Source organism: Takifugu flavidus, chromosome 20 (assembly GCF_003711565.1).
Source record: "Takifugu flavidus isolate HTHZ2018 chromosome 20, ASM371156v2, whole genome shotgun sequence".
NCBI classification, from domain to species: Eukaryota; Metazoa; Chordata; class Actinopteri; order Tetraodontiformes; family Tetraodontidae; genus Takifugu; species Takifugu flavidus.
Window position 1 is genome coordinate 10004549 of NC_079539.1, and position 21164 is coordinate 10025712.

Consider the following 21164-nt stretch of genomic DNA (forward strand, 5'->3'; position numbering starts at 1 on the left):
CATATTAAATGTGTTTGAAGTTACCTTCAGTGTCAAAAACACCCTGATTTTAAAATCAGTTCCATCCTTCATGGATGTTTATCAGTGCAGTGAGAAGTCACTTCCTGTCTAGTCACATGATTGTCACCTGATCACCACAGCAGCTTGTTTAGCTTGTTAAGGTCAGACATAAGGCTGGATATATTCCAGTTTAGAGCTTTCAAAGTGTTTTGAGCTTAACTTTTAAATGATTGATGCTAAGTCTCTGCCAACTCTGCGTATTTTTGTGCATCTCCAAGAATTGTAAATGAAATTAGAAGAACACTGCACAAAGTGGCTGCTGTCTGCCTATTTCAACAAACCAAATAAGACAGCTTTAGTCAGACATGACATTGGACTATTTTCATACTCCGCAGCGACGCTACGGATATCAGGGGACAACAGCATGAGGAGCAACACAGTTTATCTCTGCTTTCTGGGAAGAAAATGACTCAGAATCTCAACAGTCATCCATCTGGAGGCAGAGATCTAATATTGCTTCCTCTGTTGAGACTGTACCACATGATTGAAATCTATTTGTCTTCTGTTTTGGACGTCATTTGTTGGCCATTTTCTGCTGACCCCTCGCGTGCAGGCCTGCAATCGCAGAATCAGACACGCGTGATTTCATCTCAGCAGCAAACCTTATTTTCATGTCTTAAACAGACTCTTTTGATGTTGAGGGGGAAGAGAAGAGAGCCGCGCCTGACTTTAAAGACACGCTCCCTAATGCGAGACCTTCACTCTTCGGGCTGTCAAAGTGACGGTTTCCAAGACATCATGTCCACATGTACATCCCACAGTGTGTCCGCATGTCACACCACCACCACTGAGGCTGATGTGAGCTTAATAAACCTTGGTCGATCATGAATGTACTGCTCTGATTCATTTCTCTTTCTATCACCAAATAGGGTGGCTGGGGTGGTCTAAGCTACACCCTGGACCAGCCACCAGCTCATTGGAGGGCAAACATGTATTAAAACCCTCACATTCAAACCCCCAAACGCGTGTCTTTGGACTGCGGGAGGAGCCGGAATAGGAAGAGAGAAAGCGCACGGAAACACTTTCAAAAGCAGATCGGCCACAAAAGCTTTGCTAAATTTGACTAGTAAAGACGTACTTTAGACGATGTGAGGCTAAAACGTAACAGGAATCAGCAGCAAGTCTTGCTGTAGGTGTTATCTTCTTACATTATAATGGGATATCAGAAATACTCTGAATAGTCTTTTTAAACCCAACATTACTTAAGATAGAAGTATTTATTATCCATTATTCAGTACACTATGATTTAAGGACATTTAAATGTGAATTTGATGCTCAGACTGATTGAACGCACTCATCTAAATGGCTTCCAAGCAAAAGGCAATAATCAGCTGTTCGGACGGGTTCTGTCCTGTTGTGATGGGATATAAATGCAATAAAAGACTTTGTTTGTATTCATATACTGTGTTGGTGTTTGTCTTTGCTGTCTTTGAGCCGACATTGTTCAGTGGGAACGTACAGCAACAGCACGCCATGTGTGAGAGCCTCTGCTGTAATAGCGCTCGCTGATTAGCATGCGCTAGGCGGTACCAGGATCTGAGCCTCAAATAACTTAGAAGCAAAATGTCAGTGTCGGTCAGTGAAGTGAAGACAGGATTAGGGACGTGACTCAAACTTCAGAATCGCAGCACAAACCCATTTTTGTTCAGATTCATGTGCAGTCAGATTGGTGTGTGGTCATATAACGACCTGACAGGATGATGTAAATGTGGATATGAGAATATCTGAGGCGTCAGAGGATTCAGAGCGTTTTATATTTCAGTGGATAATTCAATGTTCTGTTCATTACTGAAGAAAGTTCTCATGTTTAGGGACAGTAAATAAGTATTTACAAGATATTATCAATAAACAGCTTGGCAAAGTGATCATTTCAGAGCCTAGCATGAGAAAAGTGTGTTTCCAGGTTTCCCAACATTAAAGGACTCTGTTGTGATAGGGAGACGTGATCTAAGTGGGCAGAAGACAGGAAAACTAACATCCTCTATCCTCTAATTACTCATGTAGGCAAACAATCAGGGAACCACAACTCGGAGCAGATTTAAAGCCGTTCAAATCTGCCTACAAGTCAGATAAGGATTTGGTTTTACTCATATTAGATCTGTATCAACGGTTTAATCTCAAACTCCATATATCAGACTCTCTTTCTCAAAAATGGGATGGAATTAAATACGTAGGAAAGTCGCCAGTGTGACAGAACGCTGTGTTCTCTTTCCCACATTCGTGTCTTTGACGCACAGTTCTTACAACAATGTTACGAGGGAGAAATAATGCTGCTGTGCAGCGTGACGTTATGCTGCTGGGGCCAACGCTGATGTTGGAGGGCAGATTCAAAATGAAGCCAGTCGCCAAAATGAATGATCAGAGAAGCAGCATATCAGCTCTGCTTCTCAACAGGGCTTTTGTAAACTGCCTTTGGGTCATTTTATCCGAGGAGATTCGGGACATGTGATCAAGCTACTGAAAATGTCACCTTTCTAAAGCTCCTTTAAATCCCTCGAAGTTGTCCCTGCGACTCCGGATGCTTAATTGTTCAGATTATGTGTACTTGCTGAGCACACCTTAGAGGAAAATGGACCGAATAGACGAACTCGAGCTATCATCTTCCCATCAAATCATAAATCCATGCAGTCTGTGTGCTGCATCGCTGATATTTGCAACACGTGCCTCCCTTTATTGCCCATATTGAAGCACGCGTAGAGCGGAAAAAATGAGCTTTATACTTTCTAAATTGTTTCCAGCTTGCTGTTGCTTATTAAGAATTATGTGTGGATGTAGTAGACACCTTAATTATTTTCTCCATCCGCACCTAAAACATCCAAACGTAGCAATAATGTCATCTCACTGCCTGGATCGGGGTAGATGATTGGTTAACAAAACTGGTCGTAAATTATTTTAAATGAACAGAAGACAAGTGCAATTTAGCCCTTTTGTAATGACACTCACTGGCAAAATTACACAAAAGCTAAAGAAAAATACACTGTTATGTTCATCCCAACAGTGTGGAGCAATAAAAATCAAATAAGAGGATGTTGCTTTATGGTCCGCTCATGTTTGCAAAGTGTTCTACCAAATAGTTTTTAAGTAAAGTGTTAAAACTCTAATTGTGTTTTCACTGAAGAGCTTCTCAGCTACAGGCACAAGAAAGCAGAACATTCGTACAACATTACTGGCGTTGGTAATTAGAAGTCCTGAGAGTGATCCAGCAGACTGGGAAGGTCCGAGGCTCTTCGCCCTCTCTAACTGGAACACACCCAAACGTAAAATGTAGTGCGACAGTGATCCACAAGAATCTGAATGCACCCAGAGGTCCATCTGCCATAACCAGATGAAATGAATTTATTGATGCAGGTATGCACACACACAGCTTCTAGTTTTATGCTGGATAATCAATAAAAAAAGAAAAAAAAAGAACTTGATCGACCAGTTCTGTTCTGAACACCATCACCCATAAATCACCATGTCTGTACAGGGCCATTACTGAGAGCTATTAACGACGCAGTAATCAGCCTTCAACTCATTAGCGGGAAGATACATTAACACAGTAGCTGTTGCATAACAGAACTCTTATCACCGGAACTACAGTCAGTGAAGGAGGCAGAGGAACACAGTAAATCACACACGCTCCGAACATTAAGAAGAGTCCTGTTTATTAACCAGATGTTGCTGATTTCTGAGTGAGGACATTAGTCGTCGCGTAAAATGTGAAATGAGTATCTGGCTTTCTCTCTTAATTTGAAATAAGTAAGCCGTGATGGAATCATTCAAAGGCTATGCAGCTAGCAGAAAATAAATGAGGTGGAAAATGGACGAGTTCTGACTGCAAGAGTCCTGGAAGTGCGCTCATGTCCACTAATTGCTGCTTTCTCTACAAACTGTTCAATTATATTTAACTTCTCTATCGCACACAGTCTGCATCATCCATCTTCCTATTACCATGAACGCTCAGTGTCAGAAAAGGTGGGACCACAAAGGATGACATGATCACATAAGCGTAAGCGCCACAGAACATTGTCCACGCGCCTAAAAGCGACTTGTCGGTGACTGCACTTGGTCTCCTTTTGCCAATCTCTTCCTGTCTCTTCTTACACCCTCCATTCCTCGCTTTTGTGCTGGTGAACTGGGGCTGAAGAGAAAGCGGGACGCTAGGACACAGCTGCTAATGTGGAGTTGATACGCTAATGCGCAACGCACACGGTCAAAGAGCACATCAACGGCATGGCGGAGGATTGACACTGCGTGCAACACAAAATAACAACACAACCCCCCCAAATGGCCTTGCAGATAACAGCAGGATGACACAGCCTATCGTGTCATGTAGACTCATAATAAAACAAGTTTGTTGGCCCATTGATTTAATTAAAATTCCTTGAGTCAGGATGCTAGCTAGCTGAATGAAAAGTTGTTTACACTTCTTATTTAGATATTGCCTTATTTATACCAATACGGTTCCAATTAGATCATACACTATACAGTTAAACAGCTAGATTTTTAACCTTGAAGCTGATTTTCCCAGCATTCTTACTTACACTAAAAACAAAGCGTACCTAAAGAGATCGAGTGTAGACACAGATGGAGGATTTGGCAATGCTGGAGATGCTCTGTTAGCACGTTTCAAAAAAAACTGTGGCAGGGTTTATTCTGTGTGTTGTCAGTTTGTCTGGTGGAGAATCTTTCTGGTGGGTAAATATTTGCCTGATTCATACATGGTGATGCATCCTGTCCATCAAAAAAGAAAAAAAAGAAAAACTCCAATCCACTCTCATTAGCTTCCAATGATAAATAGCTGTTTTTAGGTTTCAAAGCTACTTAGCTGACTATTTCATTTAAACAAGGTTGGATGAGGAATAAAATACACTTAAAGACTTTTTTGGTCAGTTGAACAGCAAAATAAGCAGTTAGAGATAGATGACTCCAAATTCCTCCACTTAAACAGTGAATTACCAGAAGCTAATCACATATTGCTATTTAGCACGGAAGGCTGTTGCGTTAATCAAAATTAAATAAATAAGAAAATATTAAATCACCACAATAGTCACAGCTCAGACGAAAATGGCACCATCTCGTTTGATTACGGTAGCTCTTATTTTAGCCTTGGAATGAAACAGGGAAATACTGACGCCACTTAAAAATGTCAGTGATATTAACGTCAGTGTGACAACACTTCCAAATTTTGGAACCTGAAGGAGGACAGCCGAGGAAAAGGAATCATTTAAGGCGACTGGTGTATAGTCAGAGCTTTTATGGCATGTCCACTCATACAACAAATTGAAAGCGTATTACGAGAAAAGATCTTGTAATTATGAGATAACGAGAAAGAGACAGAGTTTCCTGGAATGAAGCAACTGGATCGGCTGGACCCGTGTGTGAGCTGGCCGTGCACCCCAGCACCAACACGAGTGTGTGTTTCAGCCTGTTGGCCATGCTGATGTTGTTTGCAAACACGGGACCATAAAATGTGACATGGATGCAGCTTCGACGACATAAACGACAACAACTAGAGTCATGAGCAAAGCTGAAACCCCACCTAGTGGTCGTAACGTCTACATTTAAGCTTATTATCGGGATTATCTGCACTAAAACTGTCAAAGATCTAAAACAAACAAGGGCAGCTTTTAGTTTCCTGTTTATTGACATGGACAATAAACAGTGTAAGCAATCAGCTTCTGTTGTTGAGCTCTGATGGAAGCTGTCTGCACTGATTCCGACGGATTTTTTCTTGACATTTTCAGAATAAGGGAAAGAGCCCGCAGCCGCAGCGAGCCACCTGCTTCTTTAGCACCCTCTTTCACCACTATCACAGCTGGTGGAAGCTTTTGCGTAACCAGCCAAGAGTTCTCACATCTCGTTTGAGGGATTTTCCCCTCGTTCCAGATCCCCGGGCCATCGTGCACACACTGGTGTTTTGAGGTCTTACCAGGAAACTGTGGGACCCATAGCAGAACGTGGAGGTTCACAGCACTCTTGAGGTGTTTTCTAGGATGAGGATCCACCTGTAAAAGCTTTTATACAGATGTGTTTGCTTCTACAAGTGTTTGGGAGTTTTCCTTGATCCATTCTCCCATCTACCTTCCCCCACAATCCCAAAGCGTGAGAGGCTGCAGCGGTTTGGGGGGGGTTCAATTATTTTCAGTCTCGGGGTTTAAAAAGCTTTAATATTTGTCCTAAACTCTGATTATTGCAAACAAACAAGCTGCTCTATAACATATTACAGGATATATTGAATTAGGATAGGGAGAAGGGGTGTTCAAATAAACTATTATGCAATCAATTCAATTCAATCAATGTCATTTATTATGGTAAACATCTTCCTCAGGCGATATCAAGGTTCCGTCACATGGGTCTCCTCCCACATGTATATATATTAACATAACATATTTATAGGTGCTGCTGCCAATCACAAGCGCTCGCAGCAGCCGGAGGTTCAGCAGCAGCTGGCAGCGCACCAGCTTCAGACGCAGCAGAGTGGTTTTCTGGTTTTACCCGAGAGAGCAGGTGTTGCGTTGGGACCTTTCAGGAATGTGAGACAGTACCGACAGATCGTGAAATACAACTGTTTAAGCAGCTGATTTAAGAGTGGGTTTGTTCATTGTTGCTTCGCCAACGAGATGTTTTCTTGAGTCCGATGGTCGACAACTTGAGCGGAAAAGCATTGGAACTTATGGCAAGAAGGAGGAAAGGAGGGTTTTTTTACTGTGCTTACAGGACGGAACATGACTGATCATGACAGGTGTCCTCCGAGTCCCTGACAGGTATTAGACCAACAGGCCCGACCATCAGTGGGACCGTTTCCATTGGCCCATCGAAGAGCACTCTATCCTAAGATCCAGACGAGGTGAAGAGAGGTCCAACCAGTCCTGGAAGTGACAATCCAACCACAGAAAGACCCCTAATGGACGGCAGGAGAACTGCCCGAAAGGAAATCTTTTGAAGAAAGTGGCATCCATAAATAGTTTAGCATTTAAAAGAAAGTCTAAAGGAGCATTCAACACGTTCAGCTTGTGTGTGTGTGTGTGTGTGTGTGTGTGTGTGTGTGTGTGTGTGTGTGTGTGTGTGTGTGTGTGTGTGTGACTGACACAGAGTAAAAGGGCCAGACAGAAAGAGCACATGAGCCTCCTGGAACTACCAGTCACTTATGAAAGAGCCGCCTGTGCTTGAAAGTCACTGGACCAAGTGAAGAGCAGCGAGGTGAGAGAATCTCTGGAGACGGATTGTACCTTGTCACCATAGAAACAGGGAAGCGACGTGACAGTTGCTGTGTTGGGTTTGATGTAGATGCACAGCCGCAGTGGATAATGACGACGGGAGTTAAAGAGTGATGTGAGTGGGTGAGAGGGAAATGAGGGGGAGAAAGGGAGGAATGAAGCATTTGTTTCGGTAGTTTCCGTCTTTATCGGGGCTCCCAGATACATCTAGTTTTTAAATCACTTGAATGAAGGAAATATGACACTTGAGGCAGGCTTTTGTCTTATGTCAGGATTTAATGATTGAAAATAACATATTTATGAATGTATCAATGCTGTGATGCCTTTGTACCACCAAAATCAGGCCTAATTCCCAATGGAGTGCACCAACTTTTGCCATTTTTCTGCCATAAATCTGTCATTTTGTGGGGCTGTCCCAATAGTTGTGTACAGCCAGATACTTGCATGACATTAATAATTCAGTTAGTTATTAAAGGCGCAGTATGACATCAACAAATACATGGCCGCTGAGTGTATTCCATTTATTATTTAGAAAAAACGGATTAATTACTTGACTAATGCCAACATCGATCTGGCCTGTACTCATGATGTGACACGACGCATGACAGTTTTACAGTTAACGACATATATACAAGAGTCCGATTCAGATGATTAAGAAGAGGAATTCGGGATGTTGGACACTGAAATAGTGCAGCTGTTTAATTCACATACAGAAGATGAAAACTTTGATGGTTTTGTGGCGGAAGAATGAATATTTTGTTCAATAAATGTGTTGAAACTCACTGTTTTACTTCCGTTGTCATTTTTTACTGTATGTTTTAGCATGCGCCTAATAATACGGTGCGTCTTGTGTATGTTTTAAATACAGAAATAGCACCCATAACTGAGACTGCACCTTTTAATACAGTGCGCCTTATGGTCGTGAAAATACGGTAATCACATTTTTCTAAACGTTAAGCACGTTAAGTTTAAGACAATGTCCCATCGTGGCCGCTACGCTATTTTCTAACTGCATTCACGCACATATACCCAAACGGCAACAAAGTGTGTGTGTGTCTCTTTTCCGTTATATTGTTTCATTATTAAGACCCAAATTTAAAAGTTGCAATGAAAGAGACAAAAAAAAAGCCCCAAACAATGAGAGACAATTAAACGTGACTAATTGCAGCAGTATTTGCTGTTTGAGGTTGGAACAAGACAATAGCCTAGAATATGATTGACATAAATGCAAAGAGCCCTACAAAGTGTGTTTACATAATACACTTCAATGCTAACCCAATCATTGTGACATTTTGTAATTGTGGATTTCCATCGTTGGATGATTGCTGCATCACCACAGCCCATCATACGGATGCCAAGGAAACCAGACAGTGGCTTAAAGCAGGGCTGTAGTCTTTGACTGAATCACATTTCAATAAGTTGTGACAGAATGAGTTCTGCAATAAGGCATGACTCCCCCAGGAGCCGTCATAACAACATGTACTAGGATTTACCCCCAACACGGTGAACAGGTAGCGCTATTTTGCAAACGGGCTAGAATATAACAGCATTCTATAGGGCTCACATCTCAGCTCAAACATCTGCGAGAATGGAGCCTTCAGGTGCCACCCTTTATACATGATGATTTTGTCTGTATCTGGCATTTAATAGATCATTACGGAGCACCGTCCTCTCTCCAGCCCCAGCTAATCACTGTCACTGCAGTCAAAATGATGGGAGGCTCCTCCAGCCCGTCAGCTCCACTTGCACACTCACTCTGTCTGGACCTCTCTTTCACCCTTTTTAGAACCTTTACTCAGAGGCAGATAGTGTGGAGAAAGAGTGGAAATCATCTGAAAACACACACACACACACACACACACAAGGTGGTCAGCAGCATTCTGCTCGTGCTTCCAGGAAGATGGTTTACAACGGTGCTCCATCTAAATTAAAAACTGTATTTACACTAGTTGGCATAAATAAAGGGTAAATTAACCAGAATTTGTTATTTATTATTTCAACATTACACCAAGCCTGACTGAATAGATTATTAATAGTTTGCATTATTTAAATGCTAATGCTAATGCTGCTAATTTCACACCAGTTAGGCCAAAAGACAGCGTTCACTGAATCGGCCTCTACTTCTACTGGCCATGCAGGGGAAAGATGGTGGATTCCTGACACGGAGGCTAAAGAGAAACAAAAAACATGGCAGGTTGTCGCGTTGAATTGTTCTGGATCTGAACTGGAATGTTGCTTTCACACTACAGTCTGATAAGACAGGCGCTAATAGTGGCAACACAACTCTTGCCGAGTCTATTAATGTGTTTAAGGGGTAATTAGAGGCTTATCATTCTGGTGCTAATCTTCTACAAGAAGCTGAACAAATTCTATTGATTAAAGATGTTGTTTATATCCTCCAGGCATCCTTTAGCATTGGTTTGAATTTAATATTCAATAATAGGAAAGGTTTTTAGAAACATTTTTTTCATCACTTAAATTATTGTCTTGTTTGTTTTAGGGGTATCAGACTGTTTAGACACTGCTGTAACAGGGTGCCCCCTTGTGTATGTGTGGAATAGCCATGTTGCTATGGATATTTCCTAATTCCCAGTTGGAAGTTGTTGATATCTGAGCCTTCCTTCAGCCCTAGTTTATTCTGATGTACTCTTACATACTATCAAAGAGTGTTTATGTTGTCCTGGAGAGCTAAAAAGGAAAAGGAGGGGGGCTATGGCTGCGGATACTCAACATCCAGTCGGCATTTCATGCAAGGCAGACCTTTTGATGTGCTTTCCTTTACTAGAAAACAATAGAAGTCTCCCCAGATGACTGATTAAGGTCTGATCATATTTAGAAATGCATCTGTTAACTTGTTATAATAAACACATTTTATCTTTGTGACTTTCAGTGAATATCCAATTAAGGAACTAGTACATACAGAACAAAATGTGTGAAATTGGATGCTGCGTTTCATTAATTCTTAATCCCTGGAGGACGTAGAAAACTACCAACCCATATTAGTTCAGCTAGAATTAGCTATACGAAAAATGCTAAAACAGAAGAGAAATTAAGGACTGAAGGTTATTAGAGACACTTTGGACAAATAAATAAACAGCTAGAGTGTGGGATTGGACAAAGTGAGGGATCCCTGTTTTTTTAAACTAAAGCTGTGATTCTATTGGAATCACATGGTAAATATATAGCTAATGTCTTTCTTGAAACACTCACTGCAAAGATAAATTTCACTGGAAGCTTCAGGAACGATAAAATCCCTCTACACTGGGAAAGGTCGGGTCAAATCTTTTCCCATTTACACTCCAGTATGAGTGGGACTCTCCAGAGATAGTTTGGAGACACAAAACACTACTCACCTGAGTCTTTTGGGGACTTACAGTTCACAGAAGCACTGATTCAAAATTCTATCTTTGGAACAGAGGTAACATGTTTCAAAATTGGTGATGACAAAAAAAATATAGGTGTGGGGACGTTGACGTTTGTCTCTCTGGTGTGTTTCACGTGCATCATCACGATCACATTATTTGTTCTTCCAGCTGGACATCTTAACCAGGTAGTTTAGGGTGGTTTTCTGACCTGAATCCCTGTTTGATTGACAGATATTTTGAGGTATAAACCTTCACTTGAGCATTAGGAGCTCAGTTCTTGGTAGTGAAGTTAAAACATGAACTGCAGAGCATTTGTTGGTATTTACATATTTATGGTACATCGTTTCCTGGTGTGCTTAATTCGATAGAAGATACAGAAGTTCAAAAATGAGTTTATAGCATGTCTGCGTGCAAGCGTTTAATGTGAGCTACTTGTAAATGTTTACTGGTTTTTAAGTGAGTGCACTCTTGCTGCTGCCCCGCTGACCAGGTCTCCCTCAATGGGACTAATCTGGTTAAATGAAGTTGAACTAACAAAAATAAAGACTAAAAATAGCAGGAAGAAGACATTCTGTGCATTAGACGCAGTAGACAACATCAGTGATGATTGGCAGAGCCACCAGCCGCCTGCCCAGGACATCTAATCCCAGTCCCAGTTGATTTCTGACCATTAGCACATCACTAGTCTTGTCCTTGCTGCACTTCTGTTGATCCACAATAAAACTGTAGTTCTTTATAGTCTTAGTACCGTATTTTCACGACCATAAGGCGCACTGTAATAAAAGGCGCAGTCTCAGTTACGGGGGCTATATCTGTATTTAAAACATACATAAGGCGCACTGTATTTTCAGGCGCATGCTAAACATACAGTAAAAAATGACAACGGAAGTAAAACGGTGAGTTTTGTTTGACCGGCGCCATTTTAGCGGGTCCTTACGCGTATGTGTGCCGCTAATCGATGGGCGGAGCGTTTACCGTAGTGCACTTACCAAAGGCACACAGCAGATTTTGGAACTCAGTCCACATACAAGGCGCACCATATTATAAGGCGCACCGTCGATTTTTGAGAAAATCTCAGTGTTTTAGGTGCGCCTTATAGTCGTGAAAATACGGTAATCAAAAACACAACTTTTCTGTCTGTATTCATTTTCAAGTATGTGCAGTAAATACATTCAAGGTGTTAAAATCTGCACCTTCTCAACACTGACAACAACATGAAGAGAAATATTACAGCCTTTACACCCAGTTTGTTTTTATCGGAGTGAAGACCTGGGTGCAACGGTGATGTGTGGTCGACAGCCTTATGTTCTGAAATCGCATTGATAGAGGAGGAAAAAGAACAGAAAACCTGTTTTTGTGGATTTCCCCTTTTCTCAGATGCAACGCCGCCACCGTATCCAGGCAAGACCTGTGATTTTGGCTGTTCTGGTTTATTACTGAACCATTCTGGTGCTTCTCATCAAACACAAGCTGCTCGCAACGTGAATGTGGCTGATTTTGAACAGGCGGACCTGTGCATAAAGAAATGTGTCAAGCCACTAACTTTGATTTAGAAGATCCAAATTTTCAAACATTAATCCACCACAAGTGGAAACACTCATGGTTTCCCCGAAGAATTGATAACAAGGGATACTGAGAAACAGGAACGAGGCCGTATTGACAGAGTCCAACTGTTGTGAGTCGATAGTTGTAGAGCAAAACTAGCTAGCACAGAAAGAGACGGAGGACAGAGCGATAAACACACTAACTGGAAGACTTAACAGATTCAACCAAACAAGAAGGCAGCATTTCACAAACACTTCAAATCACACATCTTTGAGCTTTGGTTTTCAAAGTCTCATTATTGAGTCATTTCACATTTGAAGAAAATCTAAATGGAAACAGCTGAAAATGTTCATAAAAAAAGAGTTCTTCAATTTACCGCAAGAGAAAACCATCCCGAAGGGCCATAAATGAACTTTATCAAATGGAAAAAAATCCCCCTGAAACCAATACCTAAAAAAGACAGAAAATAAAATAAATTAAATAGTAAATGAATAAAAGTATATCTCTGAAATTAAAGCACCTGTTTTTTATGTCCAAGTTGTCTCCATTGTGGACATTGGAACAGGCTAATCAGCTGCAAGGCTCCGGTAGGTAATTCACAAAGAGCTACTCTTAAATCCATCCCACCATTGGTCAAACAGAAACTCAGTTAATGTTCTGGGCGACTGCAGCAGGACACCAAAGACTTCCTAACAACATCGTTGATTACCACAGCTTCCCCTAATTTCCCCGAGCATGCTAGTCTGAGTGACACTCCCTCTACTGTTTGTGTTACTTTATGGTATTATTAGATGTTAATGGTATTTGCTAACCGATACATGAACCTCATGGCTTTACTGAGGTTTATTCTACAGCAAAAACATTCCATGTAAAAGGCTTTCAGAGATGATAAGACAATGGCACAGCTGTGCTCTGGAAGCCATTATTTGGAATGGCTCGCACAGAGCAAGGCAGCTTTCCCCTTCTGGGTGTGTCCTGCTTGGATTGTGGCTAATAGGAGCAGGGCAGCTTGCTGAGCATACAAATGAAGGAGTCTAATGGATGAGAAGCTGCTACAGGAAGCGTCTAAAATTCTACAAAACAGGAAGGCAACAGGGTGCTGATGTGACATCAGATAAACCATCAGTATCATCAAGCAGGAATCCTGGCATGGTATAGAACAGTTCTCTACATAAGCACACTTATATAAAGCAGTACAGATGAACTGGTAAGTTGATTTAACACTATGGTGGTTGTATAAAGACAAAAATATAGAAATTGTAGACATGGCATCAATGGGTACTTAGGGCAAGATGCTACACACTGTATACTGTTTATTGTTCAAGCTAAGACATTAGCACTGATGTCAGCCTATCCAATCTCCTTCATTTTCCCTTCCTTCTGTTGTGGGCTGCTCCTCCCTTTGTGACTTCAGCAGATATTCCACAGTGAGACATCATACACAAGGGCTGGGAGGGCGCACAAATAGACCGCATTTCCACTCAGGCGAGATGACGAGCAGAGGAGGAGGAGTAAAGCAGGAAGAGGAGGAGGCAAAAGGGCTTCAGTAGTATCCTCCTGATACTTCTAATAAGACAGAGGGGAAGGGAAACCAGAGGAGAGATGCTGTTCCTCTCACCCTGCAACGGCACCTAATCCCCTTCCAGAAACCATTTACTCTGCTCCAAGCTGGAGGCAGTTGAGGATACGTTTTAGGCCAGAAACAGGCCACTCTCCAGTCCTTTTAGGAGCCAGCCAGAAAGTGGAGTAAGCCACCATTTCCATTACAGACGTAATGTGACAAAGTGGTTCAGCTGCTGCCCCTCACAGCTGGACACTGAGGGAGTTTCATAGTTTCAGCTTAACTACCAAAAATGTATAAAGACACATTTTAGGGAAAAACTAAATTAAAAACTAAATCACATACAACTAAAAACTGTCTTTCTGTTTGAGGCAGGAGGGCTGTAGCATTAGCCTACATTAGCCTAAAATATTTGCATCATTTCTATTTATTTTATTTCCCTGATGAATCATGAAAATCTCAGATTCTAAACTTTGTGTGGATCTGTATCACATGTGCCAGATTCCTGGAGGCAGATTGGAGAAATTTGAGCTTTGAAAGCCAAACGTTAAAACTGTTCAATGTCTCTTTCGTGCCAACTCAAATGTCCCTACTTTCTTCACAGATATACGCATGACCTGTTGCAAGGCACAGAGGGTTTTTAATTTTAATTATTTAAATTCAAGATCTAGATGATGTTTACTTGGTGTGGCAATCATTTGGCATCAATTGGTGCCCTTAAGAGTGTCAACAATAGCTCCAGAAACAATAAAATGATTGCAACGATAAAACTGCTTCCTCTTCTGAGAAAAAAAAAAGCAGTTGTAAATAACCCGACAGTTGTGTTTAAAAGACTGAACTGGACAGATGCAACGCTAAAGTGAGCGGATGAAACTGGCATCGTGGGTTGCCATGGAGACTAGCTGGTTTTTGCACTGTAATAGGCAGAAAGTCAATATTAAATGGAATACTTGGATTTATAGCAAAAATACAAATACATAAATCAATAATGGAAGGATCTGGTCCCATCCAAGACTGAGCGTTGTAAGGGGTCTGGACTGACTCACGTATGAGGTGGGAAACCTGCCAGTCATCAGGTGAAACACGATGACGAGTGTCACTTGACGCCACGCGTCACTCGCCTTGTGGCAGCCACATTAACAGACAGAGACGCAACGTTGTGTCTTGGCAATGAAGTCGTGAGATTCTTCCAAAGCTTCCGCTTTGTGAATCCTGCCCTCACACCAGCAGCGGCGGCTCAGCTGCCGCACGTGAAAAAAATGGCCGACACCCCCCAAAAAAGCTGCCAAATGCCATCATGATAACGGGTGGAGCCAGTGCATGTAAACGCATCTACCCAGCAGCCATTTTACATTTCAGACACAAATAGATGTGCTGGAAAAGAAAAGGATGCAAGGCGGGTTTGCAACACCTACTGCTCTGTAATGAGTCAGATCGTCTCACTGTATCTTTAAAAAAAAGAGTCGTGAACTGGGATTTTACTTCTGGTGAGCCATTAACAGTCAACTTTTTCAGTGGTGTGTGCACAGTAATGACAATAAGACAAATATTGCATCCATATCAGAATAAAAGGGTAACTTGTCAAAACATGGGATGCACAGGATAACACTCTGATCACTCTACTTTAAAATATACAATAAAGGATGAAATAATTTTTAAGAATTCATCAACTACACAGAGCTCCAGTATAATATTTGATCATATTTCTTGGTATAATCAATAAAAATGGACCACAGATGTTCCTTCCTGCTGCTCCGAGCTCCTCTCTGACGTTTCTAGACAGAGGTGGGCTGGTAACAGCCCGCCATAACGTGAAAACGAGACATCGGTATCAACAGCACTCGGCTGGCCTCACAAAACCCAGAGTTCCCTTGGTGAAAGGATCACTTAGTGGGAGAAAGACATCAAGCAGAAGAGCCATAGAGACAACCACCACGTGCACACACATCTCTGCAAAAACGACATCAGCCACACAGCTGTGAGTGCAGCCGATATTGGGAAAGGGATCAATAACAGAAGGAACCACAATTTCAATGATTACACTGAACCTGTCAAATTATTTACAACCCATATATATATAGTATATAGACACACATATCTATATATATATATACACACACACACACGTGGTATTATGTTTGTATAGTTGTTTTTATTATTCAGTTTTTCACTGTGAAAATGCAAATAAGAAGTGAAACTACTTGAATGAACAGAACTCTACAAGGATATTCAGATATATCAGGGTTTCCAAAACCACTACCAAGACTCCAGAAGAGGCTTTTGTCCTCGTTGAGCCCAGGTGAGGCAGTGCACGTGCAGTTGTTGGGGTTTTCAGACGATATCCAAGCAATTTTGGTCCTACTTGGGCTGTAGTCCAGCTGGACTTTCTGTCCTACCAAAAGCTGCTGCTTCCAGCTGTGTCTGAAGTCACACACTTGTTCACTATTCCCTACTCACTATAAAGGGAGCTGACTTCAGTCAACTGCTTAGTGCACTCATTGATAAACTGAAGCTGAAGTTTGATTGTTAATTGATAATCTGCATCATATCTACCTTCTCACGTACGGCTGCAAAGGATGATGGGATATATTACTTTGTTTGGAAGCATCACTTGTCCATTGTTGTTCACAATGCATTATTTCACCATTTGGAAACCCCTCACAATGGCGTGCACACTATTGAGGGAGCTATGTAGGGGACAGGGAGTGGTTCCGGACACAAGGCGAAGTCGTCAACCTGGTAGGACAGAAAACCTGGCTGGGATGTCGGCCTTGATATTTCCAATATTTTAAACAATAAAAAAAACAGCTTTTTTCCTTCTTGTGTTGATAAAATTATGATAAAATTACCTTGATAATAACTAACTGCCAAAGGCCAAGTGCTCCTGGTTTTAAACGCAATTAGAGATGACCCACTAATTGACTCATTTATTGTATGTTCCACATACAGATTAATTAAGAGACTAATTAAAAACCTTTATGAAACAGGCTCTTTGCTCTCTTTTCTACAATCGAAACAAAATGCTCATGGAGACTCGTGCACAGGAGAAATTGCTGAGATTCCTCATCTGGGCAGCCTATCAAGCTATCGGTCAGATGATATCATACAGTTTTTGTCCCTCTCAGACAGCAGAGATTGTAAAGCAAAATAAATGACAGGCTGACACATAATAAGCAACAATAATACACAACATCTTTTGCTCACACCGTGGCAGAAGTTCAAAGGGAGCATGTATTCATGGCCGCAGGGTGTGAGGCTAAGCTAAAGTAATCCGACCCCTGCGTGTGTGTAAAACTATACTTTGAAGGCCCCCATTGTGTGGAGCCCCACCGCCACAGAGGCACATGAAAAGAAATCACAACTTTGAAGATGATACAAGCGCCGACTCTCACCCAGACCACTTACCATCGAATTAAAGATCCACATAAATAAATAAAAACAAATGCCCCCGCTCTTGTTTCCCTGGAGATGACAGTGGGAATATTGTTCTCAATGACTTCACCCAGGAGCTTCAGACTGCGGTTGCCATAGAGTTTACATGGGCAGTAAAAGGCCATTTGAGGCTTTAGTCAATAGCTGTAATGTTTAGCTAGCAAAAGCGGCGAGGTTAAAAGGAGAAACACTGATGCACATGGTGCAGGGGCACTAGGGCAAGAACAGAATATAAATATAGAATCTATTGGAACGGTGCATTTCCAGTATGGGGTAGAATGGATTTCTTAGTTAGATACAAGAAACAGATGGGCTAAGATGAGCAGAGATTCATAACAGACTAAGATTGGAGTATTTGTGTGTCTTATATTCATATGCCTGTAAATTTAGTGCCACATTTGTTATTTGAAATCATTTACAGAGTTGCAAGTATGATGTCTAGACTACAGCACCGTGTTCTGTTGGTCTCAGGCCTTATCTCCAGCATCTGCTATTTTCCAGTTTGCTGCACTTTATGGTAAACACCAAAGTAAGGTAAATTACATTTTAAAAGAATCCGAGGTAACAGAGAGGCAGAAGCCGATGCCGACCTATAATAATATCTTCCAGTCCATATGGTATATGTGGAAAATCGACATTAGGACCGGCAGCCGTGTGTTCTGAAGTGAGCAATGACGTCTAGAGTATGATGAGCAGTATTTTAAGGTGTCCATTCTTTTTATCGTGATGAGACACACCTGCTGCATCGCAACCGAGTCTGGCTTTTGTCGTCAGTATGTGAGAAAAATGCATTTATTTGCTACTTTATTGCTGCGGCGTCATCCTGTTAGATGCGTACCTTTTTCCTTTGTCTATTTGAGTGAGACCACTTTTTATCTCAAGCCTTGAACATCCTTCAGAGTCACTGATTAAGTTTAAAACTGCCAAATTGGATCATTTGAAGGACTAATTATGCTCTATCCTGCTAATTATCCCACTTTCTTTTGATTTATATTAGCCCTATTTCAGAACTTAATGAACTGTCCACAAAACAGATAAAACAGGCGTATATAAACTGTAAAGGTAATGGACTCTTACTGAGTCCGGCCTGCTAATTTAAATAAGACGACGTGTAATTTATTCCCTTCCTGCATGGATTTTTTTTATTCAGCCAGAGTCAGGAGTCCCAGGTTTCTGTCAGCACGCTGCTTCGCACCATTAATCGCGAAAGATGCTTGAAGAAATGGTATTCTAAGCAGCTTTCTGGCGCTCCCTCTTGCTGCGTATGATTTGCTGTGTATGACTCCTCATCAGTGCTCAGTCTTCCTCAGTGTTTTATTGATTGTCTTTGCAAGCCAGGCAGATTTATTGTCTTATTAGAGGCTTTTAATGCTTGATGGGGACGGATTAAAGGTCTGCCACTGCCTCAAGCCACACTATCATTTCATTCTGATTGAATCACTGTAACAATATAATTATCCGAAGAGATAAACACTGGAATTGGGGTGGAGGTGGGCGGCGTCTTAGACTTTGAGAAAGCACCCCAACTGATGGTTGAGCTGTGCATGATGTTATATAAGTGAGGCTGCTTTATTCAAAATTAAGCAGAATTATGTATTTCTCCTCTCAAAGCACAGACAAAATGATCTCTTTAAATTATCTTTCTTCCAGATGGGTCAATAAATTCCCTTCCCTGTCCCCCGGCTTTGAAATGATCAATGACTTACGTATTGATAGATAGCGTCCACCTAAATTTTTGCTGGTTAAATATAAGATAAGGCTCTAAAGCCTGTGCCATCATGTGACAACACTCAGGTGCGACTAAAGTCTGTTTAATCCTCTTCCCCGGGCTGAGCACCCCAGCACACCGCTAGACATCTTTAATCACTTGAGTTTCTCCAGGGATCACATCTGCCTATGCTGTGATCCAGTGAAACCAACCATTCGGAGGTGAGCTGATCAATTTGCCACTGATGTGGGCTCAGTCTGGAAACCTCCGACCTCCCTGGATCCCACAGGAGCGTGTTGAGCACAAAGCAATCAGAGCGGAACACAAAGAAACCCCCAATCAGGCTGTGGAAACAATGGCTGGTTGCTAAGCAACACACCAAATGCACACATGTACAAAATAATGGTTCATTTGAATCCCGCTGAGTCAGCAATAGATAGAAGAAACTTATCAGCATTTGTTTAAATATTATTGTTGTCATTTTGTTGCCTATGTAAGTGATATTTCTGAGTGAGTTTTAGTGTTTTTCAACTACAATGGGAATATTTCATGACTGATGCAACACGTGGCTCCCAAAGCAAACGCAGCTTTATTATTAAAAAAAATTGATTTCTTGATTTCAGTTATTTACATACCAAAGCAAATCTAGATGACCACCAGCAAGACATCAAAATGTGTCCATCAAACGACTTAAAAGCAAAGAAATGTTTCGACACAAAAGATTACCAAATGCAAGTTTCTACACCTTTGTGTGGAAACCTTTGCTGTGCTCAAAGGATTTTGTTGCTTTCATGAAAGAAAACAATTGCTCACAAATCCCCCCGTTTTCTTGAAATAAATGACCTTAGTTGAGTTAGTTTCTTTCTGCCTAGAGCTGTTACCTTTGTTGACTTTTTTCATCAAAGAAAATAAAGGAAAAATGCTGGAAATTGTTTCGCTAAAGTTTTAAGGTTTTATGTTCTATTTAGTTATTATTAAACGCTATATAACGTTTTTATATGCTCTCAGCTTTTTCGGATTTATTTTGTTCCAAATCCACGACTCTCTACAGAAGAGAAAAAGAAGAGCGGGTACATTTCTTTGTTATCATGCAATTCGAGAATGAAATCGAAATGTCAAGAATAAAGTCCAAATGCAATGTCAAAAACAAAGTCAAACTATAATGTCAAGAATGAAGTCAACCTTTTGAGAGTGTAACAACCAGCGCACGTGACGGGTTCAACAAAATGCCGTGCAGGTGAAGCTGCACTATGGACTCGGCTCTAGTAGCAAACAAAGTGCTTCTTCCTTTAGCTGATTGGGACTTTGAAGAAAGTGTGGCTTAATGCAATGCTAATGTTAGCTTCACAGCTTCCAACTCAGCAGATAATGGGGAAATTAAGAGAATATAAATCCATTCTACTCAGCGACTCCACCACTTGTCCATTTATTTGTACCTCATTTTAACATTTTAGCCAACATATTAACTTTATCTGGCAACGGCTTTTACATTTGTAAAACTTTCACTGGCTTTTGTCTCATATTTCGAGTTGATGAAGACGACGGATTGGGCCATCTCAGCGGTGGTAGTCAGTGTGTTGGGGAACTGGGTGGAGAAGCAGATGGTTCTCGGTTCAGGTCCCAGTGTGGACAAAACACGGAAGTTGTTCTGGTAGTAGAAGAAGGTGCCACAACACCTTCAGGGCACTGCTGAGGACCTGAAGACACAAACCCTGCAATGACCTGGCGATTCGTTGAGGGGGGACCTGCCTTCGCCTGTACGTGCTCCTCCCTGTGGTCCCGAAAGTTGCACGAGTTTTGAATTCTACTGTCATTCCTCCTCAGTTCCCAACACATTATTCATCAAGTTTTCCCATTCGCTCAGTACACCGGGCAACTCACAGGGAATTTCTGAAACGTGAGTGATAACCATTGATGATTAAAAATTGAAATGTCAATCCATCAAAAGCACAGGAACTCCCATATGATTGGGGAACCCTGGAACCATTTACCTACACAGCATCCTAAAATAAAACACTGTCAGCTCGTCCCCTATCACGACAGTCTAAACAAACAGTCTTTGTGCTGGTGTGTGCCTGTAGCAGGTGCTCTCCGTTTGGTTTGCAGGCACACAAATCGATTGTGACTGTAGTCGCTCCCCAAACAATTGAGGAGAGAGAACAGTATGATCCGAGCTAGAAAATAAAGCTTTATGCCTATGATTGACCTTTTATTTTGAATACTTTTCCGGATATATTTTCGGCCACCACAAAGAAAACGCTGCCTTTTTCTGGGCCAGATGCTCGCCAGTA

The 21164-nt window shown here is 41.5% G+C and overlaps 1 protein-coding gene across 1 annotated transcript in view; it reads right to left on the bottom strand.

The window, feature by feature from the left end:
- cacna1bb (calcium channel, voltage-dependent, N type, alpha 1B subunit, b) overlaps positions 1–21164 on the bottom strand; it is a 103413-nt gene that overhangs the window by 66756 nt on the left and 15493 nt on the right.